Below are 20,038 nucleotides of genomic sequence, written 5' to 3'. Positions count from 1 at the left end.
CTGCTAAAGGTGGTGCATGTGGGCACTTGGTAGGATGGGGTCACAAGCACTATGAGCTGCCTGAACCCTGGCTGCTCAGCTAAGGAGGAGGGCTTGCCATCCGGAGCCAACATCTTCCCAGTGCTCTGGGTGACCTCGTTCACCCTTGCAATGTGCCCCTCTTTGTCTGTGGCTTTCCACCACTGCTCCAGGGTGGCTTGCCCCTGCTTTGGGGGGACAGGGGCTTTGGAGTGAGCGGGGGACTTCCCTTTGGGCACATTCCCATTGGTGCTAGGCTGAGGAGGAAGAAGGGCAAGGGAGTGCTGCTTCCTGAGGTGCAGCAGCATTGCCATGGTGTTGAAGTGTTTCACCTCCTTTTCCCAGCTGATCTGCCTTCAGCAGTGCTGGCAGATAGGATACTTGGGATCATCTGCCACCTCAAAATGATCCCATGCTACACTATTCTCCCGCTTCTGGGTTGAGGGTGGTGATCCTGTATTATCCCCCTCCTCAGAAGGCAGAGGCACAATAACAGGAGGAGCTGACTCAAGCTGAGCTACTTGCCTTCACAACCTCCTTTTGAGGTGTCTTCCTGACAAGAAGTCCTGGGTCTAGGGGAACTTTGAGGGGGGACAAGCACAAACTCAGATTCCCCCTCGGTCCCCAGAATTTCTTTACCTAGGGTGCTCAAGTCCCCTGGTTCTAAATGCAGCTCTTCCTCTAGCAGTGGGAGGCTTACCCTGGGGGATGAAATTGGGGTGGAGGAGACTGTCATTCTGTTGCTGGTGCCTATTTCTGGAGTTAGGGGAGGTGGTGCAGGTGCAGGAACAGGTACTGCTCCCACCTCCTTGCTTCCACTGGCAGCAGAAGAGTCATGGCTGCCAGGAAAGAGGATGAATCTGTTTGGGGGGAAGGGGGAACTTGCAGCTCTAGCTCTCCCCCTACCCCCTCCAGCCCCTCTCCCTCCCCTGCCAGACAACCTGGCACCTGCCTTTCCAGCACGCTTGATATTCATCTTTCCTGTGCTAGAAAATGTGTCTGTAACCAACTAATAATATAATATATGTTGTCGTCTTTTTCTCTGATGTACGGCTGTGTCTGACTTCTTGTTCTGTGTTGTGTGTATGTAATTAAAATAATATCCCTTTGTCTTCTATGACTCTCTGACTTCTGTGTTGTGTTAATCTGAATCTCTGTCTGACTTCTGTGTTATCTTTAGTCTGCATGTACTGTATAACTATATAATATTAATAACTATATATAATATCTTCTTCTACGAATGTCTGACTTGTGTTGTAACAATATCCAACTTCTTCTATGATGTGTGTGTAATGTATGCACTTCCCTGCACAGTGAAGGGGAAAACACAGATTTCTTTTTAAAAAGTGTCGGGGAAAAAAAAGCAAGAACAAATTCAAATTGAAAGAAATGGATTGGATAGCCATAAGTAGAGGAATTCTAGTTAGTAAGCTGTATCCAATCCTTTCAAAGAACAGAAACTAGCAGGAGACTGACTAGGTAGGAAGCCAAGTGAGTCCAGTACCATTCAGATGCTGTTGCTCAGGCAGAAACAGCTCACAAAAGGCACAGAAAGCCTGCAGACAGAGGCTTCTATGCTGTTTCTACATCACTCCCCCAGAGCACTGTGATTGGAAAGGGACTTAAGGAAAGATCACAGTCACTGGCCAACTAGAGATGTCAGTCTTTCCTTCCCTGCTCCCCTTCCCTTTTCTCAGTTTCTGTTCCCCTGAAAGACTGCCTTCCAAATCTCCGAAACTTTTTTCTGAATCAATTCAGACTCCTTTTTCTTCTCCTGATTTGATTCAGATTTGGTGATTTTGGCCTCCAAATTGGGCTGAATCTTCTCTAAATCAAATTGTGGACTGAAGCTTTGCACACCCCTAGTGTTCATGCCCGATAGAGGCTTGCAAAATGTGATCAGATGCTGAGCATAAGGCCAGAGTTTTATAAAATGTGCAGAAATGTTACCTTGCAGTGACATAGCCTAGGAATTTCCATTCAAACACGCAGGGCAGAACAGGCCAAACTCTGCAGCAAGAACTAGCATAGGCATTAGAATAACAACGTGTGGGCACAAGAAGTGGCCATATCTATTCACACGTTTAAATTTAAAGCAGTAGTTTCTAGACTGTGCTCCATAGGCCATGAGGCCATGCTGAGTAGTTTCCTGCTGGTGACAGATCTTGCCAGTCCCCTACCTTTTTCAATAAAAGAACTTTAGTGTCAAGGGTGCACAGTGGTCTGCGAGAAATTCTGAGTTAATAGCGGTCCATTGGTCAAAAACCTTCAGGAACCACTACAATAAATTAATTTGGTCTCTGCAATAACTTTTGAGTTACTATAGCAGAACTCAGAATAGCTAAATGAGGTGCAAACAAATAGTCCCTGTCCCTGATCCACTCATCCTGTAGTTTCCTGAGGGGAAAACATAGGGTCGCACATCAAGCTAAGGGCAGAACACGCTCTAGACTCATTACAGTATTCCAAATCGTTCAACACATCCTGTATCTGTAGCATTTGAGTTTCTTTGCTGCAGTAGTGAAACCTCTTTGTATGTCAAAAGTGACTTTTCCAAAATGTTTCCATCTTGGGAAAGTCAGTGAGACCCTCTTGAGCATGCTCGGTGGGGAAATGGAGATGGGTGTACCACTGAGGCTGAGGGAAGTACCTCTATCCTAGCAAACAGGTTGGTGTATGTCTGACAGTTGAGGCCCAGAGGGGTGTTCTGAGAGGTCTCCGTGAACACACGCAGGGTCTGGCTGGCTGAAACAGACCCTCCTTCTCAAACCACTGACTGATCAGGGCTGCATGGGCCCTTGCTCCTGCTGGCAAACAGGTGGAAAGTCTGTCCAGCATCCCAGGAACTGGAGGAGGCTGAAGTGAATTTGGATGTTTTCTCACCAGAGAAATGCATGTCCTACTCTGAGTACCTGCTGGGAAAAAGAAATAACACAGTTGCACTGGATCCATCCAGAGGCTCCAGAGCAGATGGATTCAATTGTTGGCTAACCGGACTGAGAATATGAGGAGGATTAGGAACAGTGGGGCTGGTTAGCAGCTTTTTCACCACTGAGGAGCAATATTAAGTATATGTATATATTTATACAGCTGCACCCATATATAGTGATGTTCAGTGTTCTCTTTGTGAGGTTTTCATTTGTTGTTTGTTATCCATTTATAATTGTACCTGTTATTGTAGTTAAAAATTGTACTTTTTTTATTCCGTACTGTTCACTGAGATAAATTTAATTTTTATACACACACGGGTGTGTGTGTGTATATATATGTGTAGAGAGAGAGAGACCGCAGAGAGATTTGTTCATTTAATGCATAATTCTTACAATAGTGCAGTGGAGCTGTCAAAGCTTTCCCATGAGCTCTAACATCTGTAGAAGGAATATTCTCAGCAATACTCTTTTCCTGTCCTAGTTGCATAAGGCTCCTGCACTGCTGTGCAACCCTCACTAAAATATTATTTTCCACTTCTTTAGCTTCTCCACCCTAAGATCTCAAAGTCTTTTACATACACAAGAGAATTAAACATCTCAGTACCTCATACATGCCATTGCTATCAAGTCCCATTTTATAGATGATGAAACTGAGACTTAGGCTGGCCAAGTCGCACATGAATTTTATAAAAGAGCTAAGAATACAGTCCAAATACCTTGACATGCTTTCACCATGGGATCCTCCTTCCTCTGTATACAAACAAAGGAGAGTGTGGTAGGTCCCTGCCATGGAGTATCATGCTTAGTGAAGTTACCTTGCAAGCTTCTCTACAGCTGAGAAGCGTAAAGAAAATAAACTGGTGGTTAGAAATCTTCCCCTTCTCATGGTGTGATAATAACAGCAGAGACAGAGAGCTTGGAGCAGAGAATTGATTGCTGTCTGACTACTTTGCTTAAAGTAGTGACTTGCTGGCTTATTTCCTAGAGTCCAGATCCTTAAAGAAGGGTTCCTTAGTGGCCCACTGAGTGACTTCGGGATTTCTGACCCATTTCCTAAGACCTCTATGAAAGAGCCTGACTTCAGTATTCAGAGGAGTCTGAGGCCAGGGGGTGGAAATTGATGACTCACAATACAGTAAGTAAAACGAGTGTCAGATTAGTCCAGGAGACTAATCTGCTGTGTTTCTTTTGGGGGTTCTTGTCATTTTTTATGAAAGCTATAGACAATGCTGACAGCAGCAGCACAGATTCTGTTCCTGTGGGCTCCCCTCCTCCAGAGCTGCTTTTCTCCACTGAAATCTAAAGTCATTTTAAATAACTCCCTAGCAGCAATGGTACACAAGTTATGTGATTAGGGCCCAGACTTATCCAACCATATTGCTTCATATTACATTTCAGATGGCAAATGCATTCTCTCTCTTGCAATCACCTGTCTTAGCTGCTCCAGGTGCCTAGGACTTTTATAGTACCATATGAATCCATCACTGAGCCACTATAGCAACAGCTTCACTCATATTCATGTCCCCCCTGCATGCCACTAGCAAGAGATCCTTTAAGATATGCACATCTCTGGGGAAAAAAAAAAGTGTGGCCATTTGTATGAAGATTTGTTGTTTCAGTCACAGAAATAACTCCCCAGACACCTGCATCCTTATTTTAAAAATGTGCTTAAGCCACAAGCAGTGATCAAGGAGATACTGCAAAGTGGAAATGAGCCTTCAGTAGGGAAGAACTGCAGCTAGGAGGGGCTCCATGCCAGTTACAGAAATCAGCCTTTGGCATGAATAATGTTGAGTGGAGACTAAAACAATTAGGTCACATGTCCTGTTTTTCACCACGAACAGTTTTTTCCACAGTCAATAAATACTCTGGACTTAGTGGCAGTTGTGAAACAGAAATCTGCCTTTTAGTCTGTACATATTGGCACCGGTGGTTTCAAGTAATCCATCTACAGTAAACTTTAAACAAACCCCCCCTGAGAACTGGTCAAACCTTTTGCCCTTACAGGATGATTGATTGTGTTTCTTTCTGCAGTGAAACGGACCTTAAACTGGTGCCTGTTCAACTCAGGAAATTGTGCTCTTTTCCAATATTGCTGGGAACAAACCAGCCTCATCCCTGCAACACTTGTCCTTCCTACGAGAGATCTTGTATAGTTCTATGCACTCTTCATTAATAATCTGAAGGCCCTTTTAAGCAAACTGATGCCACAAAAATGAGATTACTAAAGACTGCACATTTGCTGTTCAACCATATCTGTGCTTGAAGTGGTTTGACCCTGCATCAATGACTGCATTTTTTGTTAAGTAAAAGAAATAGATAGCATAGCAACCTGCTTGTGGAAGTTTTCTGACTGTCATGCCATTTGCTGATGCCTGGGCTCTTATTTACACATCTTTACAGGAGAGGGTCTTTTAAGTTTTTCTTCCTTCTAGCTACAGCTTGTTAGCATAATCAAGATAACCTTAAAATGTGCTACATTGTCCTTTTCAGGATAACAATTCCACGTGCATTAATGATTATTTGATTGTCCTTAACAATTGTTTCCCTCTGTTAAACATGAAAATTGTAAGGTAACATGTAAAATGTTCACAAACTGCTGAAAATTTTTATGCCCTACATAATGATGCCAATGGTATCACTAGGTCTTTTCCAATTGGATGTTGATGATAATGGATTGATTAATTATTTGGCTATGCAGGAACTGTCCTTATATTTTATTGTCTGACTTAAAGGTCTATGGTGCGACTTCCATATAACTTTTGTGATAGCAAGTGACATGTATGGATTTAATGGAGGAAAGTGTCTTTTCAATTCACCACCATTATAATTTTCCCTAAAAGTTTGATGCCCATTGACACTTACAGTAAATAAAGGAAGAATAGCAGTGTTTGCAAGGAGGTAGAATGAGTTATTCAGAATTGCAATTTTTTGAAAGCTTTATGATGTAAAAACAATGTTCCCCCTTCTGGTGATGTTATTCTGTGAGCCTAAACAAATTTTAGTTTTATTAGTATGCCAATCTCATAGTATCTGTATGCCAGCCAGAAATTAAACATTCTAGCAGGTGAATGAAAAGATGTTATTCTCTATTATATTTTTGTTACTATTGTCTAATAGGGAGCTGTGAGTTTATCCTCTTCTTCCTAGAATAACATGGGAAACCAAAGAGGGGCAGTTACCTCCCTAGGGGAGATTCTCTCCACTTACAAATGACATATAGGTTATGTTCCTTCCTCTTACAATTGTAAGGAAATAATATAATTTCTGCTACTTTCCTCCAAAGGCCTTCACCCAGACCTACCTTAGTGAAATCTAAGTCTGATCTTCTGCTCACTCCTAGAGAAATCATGACAGATAATAGTTTAGAACTGCCCCCAAGCTACAACTTTTGGCAATCACCCATCTGAGGATTCAGATAAAAGAGGAATCCGATTCAGACCACCCCTGGTTTGGGCTTCATAAACTAATCCCAGACCCAAGTGTTATCCCTCTGCAATTGTTGTTCTGGGCACTAAAATATTAACTGGTATTTCAGGGGACTGTATTTGCTGAGAGTAATCAAATATTACCATTGTTTATTTTTTTTTACCATGGCACTTAGGAGTCTGTCATGGACTCCCGAGCACATGATGCTATATAAATATAGGACAACAGCCAGTCACTGCCCCAAATGGCTTACTGTGGAAAAAAGTGTGGGCTCCCCGACTAGCCACAGTACTAGTTTCCCCACTTGCCTTTGGGCATGCCACCCACCTGACTCACCTGCCATGCCTTGTTCTTAATTAATTACAATGTTAATTAAGGCAGGGGCTGCCTATTCTTGCCTTGATGCCAGAGGGTGTTATCTGTGGCTCCAATCCTCCTCTACACTACAGCCCAAATCTCACAGATGGCATCTAGATGACACAGGGCTCCCTGCTTAGGGCCAGACCAAGCTTAGGCCTCAGACACACTCACATTCATACTGCCCTCCTCTCACGAGGGTCTCACACTCCACCCCCTCTCACAGGGTCTCTTTCCCACATTAACAATGTATGCTACCTTGCTCCCTCTTGGAGTGGGCCCCTTAGGCCATAGGCTTAGCTAGTTCATACCTTGGGTGGCAGACGTACCATCTTTTGGGCCTCTCCCATGACCCTCACCCGAGTAGTGGCCAGCCAATTACCTGACTGGGTCTAAGCTTGTTCTGGCCCCTTCCAGGGTCAACTCTCTCTACATTACACATATGGCTCTCAGCCCTCTGGTTTTCCCCCCTCTTTACTGGGGGTCCTCATCTCCGCCCCCTCCCTGGGGCTCCACACAGCCCCCTCCCTGGGGCTACCCACTTCCTAGGGCTCTACATCTCCTACTGCCCCTCTTTGCTGGGGCTCTACATCTCTGCCCCCTCACTGGGGCTGTCCTCTCATTGGGGTCCTCATTTCTGCCCCCTTACTGGGGCTCCACACCACCCCCTCACTGGGGCTACTCATCTCTTCCCCCCTCACTTGGGGCCACAGGGCTTCCCTCCCTGGTGGGCTCAGGTGGCCATAACTGTGCCTGGCCCCAACTATCTTTCCTCAGGGTCCTACACCCCACAGAGCTCAGGTGGCTGCAGCCATGCCTGGTCCCTACTCTCACTCCTTGAAGTCTTGCACCCCACAGGGCTCAGGTGGCCACAGGCTTGCCTGGGCCCAACTCTCACTCCTCAGGGTCCTGTATGCCACAGGACTCAGGTGCCCGCAGCTATGCCTGGCCCCCACTATCTCCAATGTTACTAGACCTACCTGAAGGTGAGGGCTAGGGTTAAGGTGCCCCTACCTGCCTTTCACCAGGGTGATAACTGGCCTGGCATTTCCTGGGGGCTCCTGTGCCACTGAGAGCCCCACCAGGCCACCCACTCCCAGCAGGAGTCCCAGTTTTAGGTCATGCCCAGGACCAGGAGCCTCAAAACCATCCCCTACAGTGCCTGCCCTTACCTCTAGGATGATACGTGAAGCCTTGCAACCAGGCAATGTTACTGACTGGGTTGCCAGCAGCACACTGCCCTGTTTATATGGGTGACCAGAGAACTTAAATGGCCACCGCAATCAAGCACCTGCTGGCTGCTTGGCTCCAGTCTTAAAGTGGCAGGCACCAACAATGCCCTGCCACACTTACTATCCAGGCAGGTGATTTTGTTTTTTAGCAAATGACTCTGAGCCACAGCTCTACATATTTGGGAGAGTAAAAGAGTAGATACTTTCTACAGAATGTTAAGGTTTCCATTTCCTGCAATAAAGAAGGTTGCTTTTTTAAGGCAAACATTTCTTTCCAGAACATTATGCTCTATAAGGGGGGAAAGATTTATGCCTAATCATCACAGTTTTTATACCAGAACCAGTTCCAGTAGGAAGTTAGCTTAAAGCAGTGCATCTCAATCTCTTTTTCATAGAAAGACCCCTCTTTTAGCAACAATAAGCTTGATTACAAGCCTGTGACACCTGTTTTGGACTTTCGAGTTGATGGCTTTTAGGAACAAAGTTGGACTGATGGTTTGAGCAAGCTTCTTTATCTGTGAACCACTACTTATATTTTTACTTTTTACTGTGTACCATAACATTTACAGAAACTTGTATTTGGCTGCTTATCACACTTTAATACTGCATTTATTTTGTGGTTGCAATGGGAACATGAAGTTATTAATTCATTTCCTTTACTTAATTGTCCGAACATTTTAGGACAGTAGCCAAGGAAATATAAAATGAATATCTGTGTTCAGGTCTTTCCTGAATCTTTAGTTGCTCATTGGCTAGCAGCAAAGTTAAAAGTTCACCTCATTCAAGAAAGCAGTCATGATGAGTCTAGAAAGATGGAAACCAGAGTCATTTCAGAGAGAAATGAGTTATGTTTAATTTCTACATTTGGGGCATTATGGGTGTGAGAAGTGTTCCAATGCACATTTTACAATGCTGTAATTTAGAGCACTTCTTATAGCACTATAAAGTTCCAGCTTTCTTAAACATGACAGAAGTGCAGTGTTTGGTGGGGTGCACTTTCCAGGCTAGGAGGCAGGAGGTGCTCTGCCGCCTCCTGGGGCTTCTCCACTGGTTAGAAAGTTGACCAGCATACATAAATTATTTAAAGTGCTGTGGGTTGCTAAACTATTATAAGATATAGCACTACAAATTTAATAGCTCATTTAACAAGGATTAAAGTGCTGTACCTATTTTTAAAGTGCTGTAAAGCTGTGCGCTTCTCTTAAGTCTCTGCAATAAAATGTTTAAATGGTGAAAAAAGCACTTCTGTGAACACCTTATTACTATAGTGCAGGGGAGGGCAATTATTTCGGATGGAAGGCCACTTTTTGAGTTTTGGCAAGCTGTTGAGGGCAACATGGGTAGCTCTACCTCTTCACAGGTGCCCCGCCCCCTGGTCATCATCTTGTGACTGGAAGTCCTGCTCCCTAACCCCTGACCTTTGCTACCAGAAGTCCCTCCCTTTGCCCCCAGAAGTACTTCTTTCAACAAGGGGTTTTGCCATCTCGGAACCAGAAAAATATCAAATTATATTCTAAAAAACGAACATCTACAACATACATTCATTTGATTTAAAAAAATATTTTGTCCTGATTTACATGTCTTTGTGCAGTGCAAATAGAATTGATTGCACAATAGCTTAAAATTAAGACTTACTCTTGTATATTGTGAGGGGGTGGGTATAGGTTTGTGGGGGCTGTGGGTACGTGGGGTGAGGGAGCATGTGGATATGTGTGTGGATATGTGGGGTGTGGGTGGACATACGGTTTGTGGGGGACTGTGTGTGGGGGAAGAGTGTGTGGGGGCTGGGGTATGTGTGAGGAGGTGTGGGGGTCTGCATGTATGGCGGTGCAGGGGGTGTATGGGTGCATGTGTATGGTGGGGGGGTGTGGGACTCACCCTACACACACACACACACACACACACGTACTGGTATGGCCCTGTGCTCCCTGGTCCAGCGATGTAGCCAGGGGCCATGTGGTGCTGGAGCAGGGTGGGGGCAGGAAGCAGGGAAATGGCTGGGGGGGATGGGGCTGGTCTCCTGTCTCCTGCTGCCAGCTCCCCCTGGGTCCTACTGCCCTTGGCTCATGCCATCTTTGACAGGCAGCCTGGAGCAAATGAATATGAATTCACTAAATTTTTTAGGCACCCCGTGGGCTGGATAGAATGGCCTGGTGGGCTGGGTCCAGCGCATGGTCTGTATTTTGCCCGCCCCAGATATAGTGGCAAATGCAATGAAAAATGCTTTGATGGGGTTTTTTTCCCCCCTAAATACATCAAATGGATCACAGTAAGCTTGGTAAGTTACAAAGAAGAGAATACAGGGTCACAGAAACTAGACACAGAGGAGATATAATACTAGGACATACAGCTGAGCCCTCTGCACCTGTAGGAAAAATTCCTGCATCTAAAAATAGGAAATGTAAGTGGAGAAATACAACACTTGATTTTGCTTTGCTGTGTGAATATGTGGGATGCAGTTGGCTTTCAGAGTGGAAATATTAAGAGCGATGATTTTGCCAGTGGTAAGCTTCTATTGACTGGTCAAAATGATTAGCCAGAGGGGGAAGACAGGAAGCACTGGCTCCCTCATTAAAATTGATCAGTTACTTTAGTGCAGGGAAATGACAGAAAGGCAGCAGACTGTCCCTTGCATGGTAAAGTTTCTTGTTATTAAATGTTTACCATTCAAGCCTAGTGGCTCACATTTGATATACACATGTCTATTCGTCCATTAGAGCATAGCGGCTTCCCTTCCACTGCCTTTTAAGAAAGCATGCATTTGCCTGACTCTCCTGAAATCCCAACATGAGCCATTCTATTCAGCTCTTGCCAGCAGACCACCCAGGTGGGGATGTGCCTTTGACAGCAAGCTGTCAAATGGGTTTCCCTACAGGCAAACTCTCTTTTTAAAATTCCTGACAGAAATGGTTTCTGAACACTTTCATTTTGTAAGTGTGTTTCATTTGCTCCCACACTGAAACCTTATGAAAGCTGGATTAGCCTCCTCTCGATGCCTCCGGTGGGTGTTCTTACACCTAAAAAGGGACTCTGGTTCTACAATCTGATTAGATGCATAATTGAAATTCAGCAGACATCTGGTAAACATGTCTGCAGATCTATAGTACGTGACATCTCAAAATAGCTGGAGTAGACTCCTCAGTGTTAATTAGGAATTACGTACATGTCCAAAAAATATGTAAATAAAGTACAACAAGCTAAGAACGCTAAAGATCACAAAGACTGAAGGTACTCAGCACAGCCTAATTAAAAATGTGAGGAGACTGCCAGTGTATCTAATTAACGAATCTTCCGTTTCAAGATGATCCTTTCAATAGACAGGGCTATAAAATGTGAGTTATTCACATTTGATGGAGATCACGCGCCAAAGGAGCTCTTTCAGTTTGGGGAATGAAATAAATAGAACTTACACTGTGAACAAACCTAGCCTGGTTAGCTGGAACAAAGCTATTGAAGGGTCACAGCCTGCCTTTCACTAGTACAGTGAACTAGTGCCCATACCGAAGCCGGCCCTAAAATGTGCTGTACAGCTGTTTCCTTAAAGCTTATAAAGCTAACATAGATTCTGTCCTAAATAGGTGCTTTGAAGTGGCCAAGCACCTTTGGCCTTTCCTTGTCTGTCTTGCTGGGATTTCGGTTCTTTTATTTTTTTAACAAAAAGAATCAAGTGCAAACAACACAAGGCTTGGTAGAATGTCTTTGTAAGGCAGACCCAGGACTGTAATAAAGTGCAGTTGAGGTGCCCTGTCTGTCGAATGCTTCAAACAGCCTCCGAACTGACTCACAATTTCCTGAACAAATCGCTGACACAAGAGCAGAAGGCAGCCTTGAGAATGTCTGTAAAGACCCTCACTTAGGAAGAAAAAGATGTGGCACATCATCCACTGGCCATCATTACTGGAACACAAATGGCTTTGAAGGCCTGTCTTCTGTAAGTGGAGCCTGTGGGACCATGCAGCATTTTTTTCAAGTGTACATGGTATTCAGAGGCAGAAGATGATCCCAGAATGAGATGCATTTACTCCATTTAAAAATGATGAACATATGCCCATGACTTCAACATATGAAAGGGTGCATGAGTATGCATGAGAAGATCCAGTCCCGTACGTGCCACCCCTCCGCCCCCAAGCGCACACCTAATTTCAGGATCAGTCCTTTAATTTGTTGTGCTTTAAACTGAAAAAGGATTGCAGGGATCAGTGCAGTCTGCACATGAGAATACGACAGATCAAGCCTAACGTACTGCTATAAAAATCCAAAATATTTGCTGCAAGAAACTTTCCTCAGTGAAAGCTACTTGCAAGCTCATTTACAGAGAAATTTCTTTTTGGAAGCAAGGGAAAGGAAATGATGTTCTGCAGGGTTTTTTTTATTTAGATAAAAATGTTAGTGCTGAGATTTGTGTGCGGCATACTGTGTGTGTGGCTCGTACAATCAGTTGCTAAATCTTGTTCATGGCTTCACCAGTGAGTGGTGCTAGCTACACAGTTTTGTAGGTCTTGTAGGTAAATTGCTGTGCTGTACGCAGTGGATCCCATTTTAAAGGGTTACATCTTTAGGTAAAAATATGTGAATATGACCTGTTTGAACTCTGTAAGACGGGAAAGCATCCTTTGATTAGTTTAGGGCTAAGGAAGCTGCGTCTGAATGTGCAGTCCCTTGAGATGGGTAAAATTGCATGCGTGCACACACACACACACGTGCGCGTGCACACACACACACGTGCGCGCACACACACACGTGCACCCCCCCCCCAAATGGGACCCTAATGGTAATGAATGCAGTCCCTATTAGATAGAAAATGCTCTGGCTCTTTTTGCACCTTTACTGTTCTGGGCAGGGTTTTTACTATATGTCAGTAAGGTGGGGAGGGGGCTGCCTTCGTCAGTTGTTTCCTGTACATGCCACCCTCCCTCCCATCCTCAGCTACCTGCCACTTGGCTTTTTGGTGGAGTTATACAGTCCTGTCACTGCAGCTGCCACATAGCCATCCCACCTGCTGTGATGAGTTGCTGCTACTGTGCTGTACCCAGCAAGTCAGGGGCATCTGCCACAGGTGGAACCCGCCCCAGCCAGTACAGACTCACCTTCCAGTGGTGCCATGGTGGCAACAGCTCATTGTAATGGGTGGGTGTGTGGGTAGACAGGCAGGACAGCTACTCAACATGCTGCATCATGTCTCTCAGCATCAACAGGAAGCTGGATGAGAGGGAGTGGATATGCAGGGGGTGGAGGATGGTGTGTGCTGTGTGGCCTGGCCCAGCCCTGGCTACAGCAAAGTAAAGTGGCGTGATGCACAACCCCCCTTCTCAGGCTCCCGGTGGCAGCTGGTAGGCTGAATAGGATCAACTGGCAGGCCAGATATGGCCCATGGGCCATATTTTGCTGACCCCTGATTTAGCTAATAGATTGTGTAGGACTTATTAACAGAGATTCACCTAAGAAGATTTTCTACCTTTGCCTTGTTCAAAGGAGGGTGAAGATGTACCCAGTGACTTGTGTGCAGATCCCGGAAGTTTATCAGTAAAGCAAAATAAAATTGATGCCCTACTAAAGGAGGGGAGGAAATAAGTGCTGGTGCAATTATAGCTCTTTTTGAAATGTTTATGTGCAGCTTTTTTTAGCAAGTGTAGATTAAGGGGGTGGGTAAGATGTCTATTGTTAGCTCGACTGTCAAAACAGAGCAACTCTCTAATAAGCTAGATTTCAGCTGCCACCTCCTGTGCTGCAAAGGGTACAGGCTTGTGTTCTGCACTATTCTGTCTTCTCTAAAATGGGAAGAGCTGACATAATTTTATTGATCCAAAGGGCAGCAATTCAGGGGGATCCCCCTTGATAAGAGATCCACAGGCACTAGACCACCCTTGAACCCCATGCAGATAGACTATCTATGAAGTACTGAGATAGTCCTTGCTAATACTAGGCAGAGAGTGTCATATAAATGTGGGAGGGTGGCAAAAGACTGAGCTTTATAGCTTAGCCCCGTCACCTGATCTGTGTTAGGATTATAAAGGTCAAAACTCATATCACCTGACTGGGTATTAGTCTTTACTTATATTAGGAGTTGGTTAGAGGTCCTTCAGTTGAACAAGGGTTTTATGTGGTATAGGAGCATTAATAGGATTGGGCTTTATTTATGTATACCTAAGAGTTCTAGGCGCACATTCCCTGCTAAGGGAAGTTCTGTGTCTGTTTTGCTGAATGTACAGGAGAGGGGATGTCTGAGAAGAGGGAATAAACACCTTTTTATATTTGCAAAAGCAATTCCATTCCCATTTATGCCCACCACTTGTTGTGGGGCCTTAAGTAGTACTAGAAAGATGACTAGTAATGGAGCTTTCTCTTATACTCAGGCTGCCATGAATCATGTCAATGCTGACAGGTTAGTCTCTATATTGGATGTTAAAGCCAGTTTAGACTTCATGATACACTCTGAGCACAGGTGCATTTATTAGGTTACTGGCAGCTGAAAAGATATAGGGCACAAAGCACCTGGGGTGGGTAGGAGAAACTCTTGAACACTAGTTAGTACTGGAGGGAGACATTCCCCATCAGGGAGGTTCTTTCTGCGCTGCAGTTACTGGACTTGGATTCCCAAAACCAAGATCTGTATTGCTGGCAGCCTGTCCCCTCATGAGCAATCACATGTAAAGGGCTTAGTGCCAGAAAGGTGAGAGGAGTCCTCACAGCAGGAGGGCATTTTTAATTAGAGCTGCTTTTGCAGAGGAAGAGGAGATGGTAGGGAGCAGGTGGAATAAGCCCTTTAAACACTGCGATTGAACTGCCTTAATCAGAACATCTGCTAAATCCCTGGCGGACTAGCTGGTGTGTCTGAACATGAGGGAAAAGATTATCTTTTCCTTGCTGAGGCAGGGCCATTGTTTCGTCTCCCAGCTGCTAAAGTTTAAAGGTGGCCTGATGCTGGGCACTTTGCTTGCTCTTATTGAGATGGAGGAAGTCATTTGTAGCTTGCAGACAGAGGCAAGGATGCATCTGCTCAGCAGCAGCAACAGAACCTGAAAGCTGACCTAGGAAAGGACAGAACAACTGAGTAGATAAAGTGCAATGTATTTAAGGACTAAACCCTGGAAATCTCAGTTGTACTAACTACTGCTTGCAGAAGAAATACTTTCCTCTAAGTTGTGCAGTGCAGCCTCATTTAGAGGAGAGGAGGTTATCTGACTATAATGTAGAAAAGCCACTGCTGGGGATGGTATGGGACTTCACTGCAGTCACCTACCCTGGTATTTCAGAGCCAGTGTTCTGGACCAGGTGCATTTCTATGATCTTCAGGATGTGGGTCAGAAAAAATGACTGAAAACTGGCAGTAGCAAAGTCATCAACAATAGTCCTTCTTAGGGTAACATATGTTGGCACAAAAACAATCACAGCACTTTCAAGATGGATCACATCAGACAGGCTGCTAACACCTGGTATGTTAAAATGCACTGCATCATAAATGCCAGCATTAGTGCTCAGGGCCTCTCCAAATGTCAAGGTGGTGAGCAGCGTTAATTTGCACTGACTTCAGACTGCTTCCTCATCTCCTGGCTGCTGTCAAAAGCCCCAATCACTTTGTTTTGCATCCAGTGTGGATGCCAAATGCAGGGAAAGCATGAACTTGTGCAAAGCCATCGGCTATTAAACCAGCAGCAGTCAGTCACTATGGGAGGGTCAGGGTAGTGGGAGTGGCAATAAAAGGCAAAAGTACAATCCCCTTTAAGCAGTCTGAAGGCTGCAGCATCGCTTTCTCTTCCCTCATCTCCAAAAGAATGGTGTGAATCCTCTTGAGAGAGAGAAAAATCAACTCTACCTTAAGTTTTCAATTAAAAACCAGGATACCTTTATAATGAACTCCACTGCTGTCTAGCAACCAAGCTTGAATCCTAGTAGTGGCATCAGAAACTTGAAACTGGTATTCGAGCACTGTCTGATAAAGTTCAGTATTGTGTGTGAGATATTTTTTCAGCCTTCAGAGCCTAAAAGGGTTCAGATTAGGTAGTTTGTTGACACACAATTTCTGGGGCTGTTGGCTAGCTGAGGATTTTAATTTCCATTACTGTAACTCCAAAATTGGCCAGCAAGATTGATGCAAATAGTTTTATTTGGCTGTGCCTAGGGGTGCTTGAAAACATTACCATATCTGTGAAATTAAAGTTAGCCAGAACTCTGTTCAACAGTTCACTCTTAAATACATTGGCAAGGCTCCCTGGTCCTTTGTGTGTGTTCAAGGGTGTGTATCTATTACTGTGAGTGTAGTTTAAGTGGGATAGCCAGAATCTCCAGCAAAACAGCCCAACTCCACTTTTTGCTTCCTGTATCCAGTTAATATAACCTTTGCCAGACAATGCTTAGAACAAATCTGAGGGCACTGTGTCAACTGATCTGTGAACAATTTAACTGATTTTTTCATTAACCAACAGCTTATGGAGAAGTTGCTAAATTTTATGGACCATTAGCAGCTTCTGACGCTGCAAATGACTATGAAATTCAGGGTCTTGCAGTTTTGAATCCTGCACGTTTGATAAATTGCCTCATTTTGAAGAAATGTAGCCAGTCGGTGTTACCTACTTTAAACTAGTAGTTGAAGGCTAGTAAAGCAGTCTACCGGGTGAGAGTGAAATGGCCATACCTGCATAAAACAATCCATTCCTAAAGCAGTGCTTTTTTCTTAGTTGACTTTGAAGGCCCTTATAGTAAAAGTTTGTATTTCACAGAGGTTTATAGCTAGGAAGGGATAACAGATATTTATGTGGCAGAACAGATATTTATGTGGCAATTAAGATGCATGCCAGTCAAAAGAAGAAATTAGTAAATACATACTCCACTCATTCACATATATTAAAGCAATTTTTAAAGTGTCATCATCCCTGTTTTGCAGCTGGAGAAACTGAGGCTTAGGAAAGTAAAGTGAGGCTTGACTGAAATTTGCACAGCAGGGTAGTAGCAGAACTAGGACTAGAACCCAGCTCTCTTCATTTTCATCCCTTCTTCTTTTGTATGGCATCAGAGATCAAATTCCAAATCGATGAGCCACTGTCTGGTATTATCACACAATGTGTGGATTCCATCTACCCTACCTGGGCATTTGTATAGATTGCAGTTTTCAATTAAGTGCTGTGCTGTTTGTTGGATATCACATTCTCACAGGGGGCTGTCCAAGATGTTCATGTTGTGAAGTGTTGCTTTGAAGCATCTGTACCTAGATCTCAATCTGTTCAGCTTGACCCACGCTTCTTTGTCAAGGTTGTGTCCAATGGGGGACTCATTTGGTGTTGGTATAACACCAGGAATAGGCCTGACTTTTCCCAGTGGTTGGCCCGCTGTTGCTGCCCATAGGTTTGGTTCAGCATCCCCAATCTCTTCCAGGAGCTTGTGGGCTTCATGTACAAATAGTTTATGACTTTAAAGCCTCTTAAGTCTTCATCTATTTGGTTCTTCAGTTAAAAGCCGATGGAGCAAGCGACTTTCATCATCTGTTGCCAGTAATGATGTTCGGGTATGTCTTTTTATATCACTTGGTCTAATGCCTGAGAGTACAGGGAGTACTTCTATATGTATTGTGCAGCCTGTTATGAGTCTCAGCGCACTGTTAAGTACAGTGTTGAGCTTTCTAGTGCCCATACAAGGGCAGAGTATTCTGCTGGGGTATGTACCATTGGAAGTGGGGTGGTTCTGAGCACTTTAAAGTTGGCACCCCATGTCATGCTGACTAAACATTTTAAGGCAGCTACCCATGCAGAGACTTTACTGATGACCTTCTGAATGTGAGGTTTATAGGTGAGGAACAGTCTAACGTGACTCCTAGGTAGGTTGGGGTATGCTTATGGGGAAGAATATTGTTGCCTACTCTGATATTCAGTATGCTTTTAGCTTGATGGTTGTCCAGGTGGAAGAGTGATGATACCGATTTATTGATGCTCAACTTTAAGTAGCACTTGTGGAGATAGCAATGCGTTCCATGTCATTACTATTCTATCCAGGAAGAGCACACACCAACTGCAGATGATTCCTCAGTCTGATTAAGGGTATTTACACCCAAAAGCTTGCTAAGAACGATTTTTTCAACTATTCGAGTTGGTGTAATAAAAAATATCAGATTCACCCAAAGAACCTTGTTTGCCTATGTCATTACTCAGTGTCTTCCAGTTCTGTTATGTGTATTCCTTGGGTTGCTATGGTGATATTGTCAGCATACATGTATCACTTAGATGTATGCAGGAAGTCTAAGGTATATACAGTGAAAAGTATTGGTGCTAGCACTAACCCTTGGGGGACTCCATTCTTTAGAGTTTGTACAGATTTCCTTCATTCTATGCTCTACATGTCTTCCTTGAAAATGGCGCATAACTCAAATTTACATAAAGGGAACCCACTGTACAATGCAACATATAGGAATATGATCCAAGACCTCAACTGTACTGACCCCCAGACCCATTTCTACCACTTTTGCAAGACAATTTTGGTACTTACCAACAGCAGACCGTACACACAAGCACAGGGCACTATGATAATGGGGATGGCAACTACAGAAACACGTGTCACAGACAATGAGTGAGGAGCACAGTTCCACACTGGAGACTATATTTTGGTGTGCGTCACTCCCATAATGCACTGCACAAAGCAGCTGAATGCAGGTTTCCACCACACCAATCACATAAGAGTGAATTTACCTTGCACAAAACAAATTTTGGTATAAAAAGAGTCATCCCATAAGATCGAATTCACACATACAGAACCTACATAAAGCGAGGGAAACCTGTACTCTTTTTTTCTCCTTGGTTGGTAGTGAGTATGACTGATTTGTTGGAGATCATGTTCATGATGAAAGCACATAGCTTGTAGTCAGGTATCATAGAGTGCAGTTTACATTTGAGGCCTTGACACCATATGGTGCCATATGTATCTGTGAGGTCAGTAAAGATCACACCTGTTTTCTGTCTAATTTCAAATACATTTTCTATGTTAGATGTAAGTAATGCAATCTGATCAGTGGTACACTGCCTGTTCAGAAATCTAGTTTGTCCTTTTGGGAGGTGGGGATCAATTATGTTCTCTGTTCTATTCAGAATCATGCACTCTGTTGGCTTGTATGTAATACAGGGTAATGAGATGGGTCAGTAGCTCTTTGGATCCTCTGGTGGTTTACTGGGTTTCAGGATAGCAATGATGTCAGATTTTCTCCAGGTTTTTGGAAGTCTGTTACTTTCTAGACATTTATACATGAATTTCTGAAGCCATGTTTTCGTTGTGGTTCTAAGCATAGGCGACGTATAGGAGGGGTATGGAGGGGGGCATGTGCCCCCCATCCCCTGGATTGGTTGCGGCCGACACCACTGCCAGCTTCTGCAGGCAGTCACTGCTTGCCACCTTCCCCCACCCTTGCTGCCAACACCGTTGTCAGCATCTGCGGGCATCCCCACTTGCCATGGTGCCCTCCTCCCGCCGCTGATGCTACCACCAGTGTCTGCGGGTGGTCACATCTCACTGCTTGCTGCTGCTGATGCCATTATCACCAGCATATGTAGGTGGTCCCTGCTTGCCACCCACGCCTTGCCAATGACACGACCACCGGTGTTTGCAGGCAGTCCCTGCTAGCCACTTACCGCCAACACTGCCACCTACAAATGGTGCGCCCCCCAAGTCTCAGGAGGCACCAGTCATTCATGGTTCCAAGCTTGGTAACAAATTCTGGGAATATCTCATCTGGTCTACATGCCTTCCCAGTCCTGCTCACTTTAATAGCTGTGTAGAACTTGTTGTCAGAAATGGTTGCTGTAGGGTGATTTAAGTTGTTCATGAGTCAGATGTCAAACCTTTTCTGTGTATTGCTTGCTTGGGTTACTGTACTTGCTGTTGTTGCACAGTATTTTCCGATTGGAGTTTGCTGACATAGGGCAATGTCATTTTTTGGTACCTTTGCCTGTAAGGAGGTTAATGGTGCTTCATGTTTGCTTGCCTGAGAGGGTGATATCCAGTCCTTTTATGGTAGTGAGTCCTCTCTCCTTTTTCATATTGTTCAATGTGGTAGTCAGCTGTTCTGTAGTTCTTTTTATGGTTGCGGGGTTATTG

This window comes from Gavialis gangeticus, unplaced genomic scaffold, assembly GCF_001723915.1.
Source record: "Gavialis gangeticus isolate Ggan-Ray unplaced genomic scaffold, GavGan_comp1, whole genome shotgun sequence".
In the NCBI taxonomy this organism is placed as follows: Eukaryota; Metazoa; Chordata; order Crocodylia; family Gavialidae; genus Gavialis; species Gavialis gangeticus.
The sequence above is the reverse complement of the archived record's forward strand: the minus strand, read 5'-3'. Positions refer to the sequence as shown.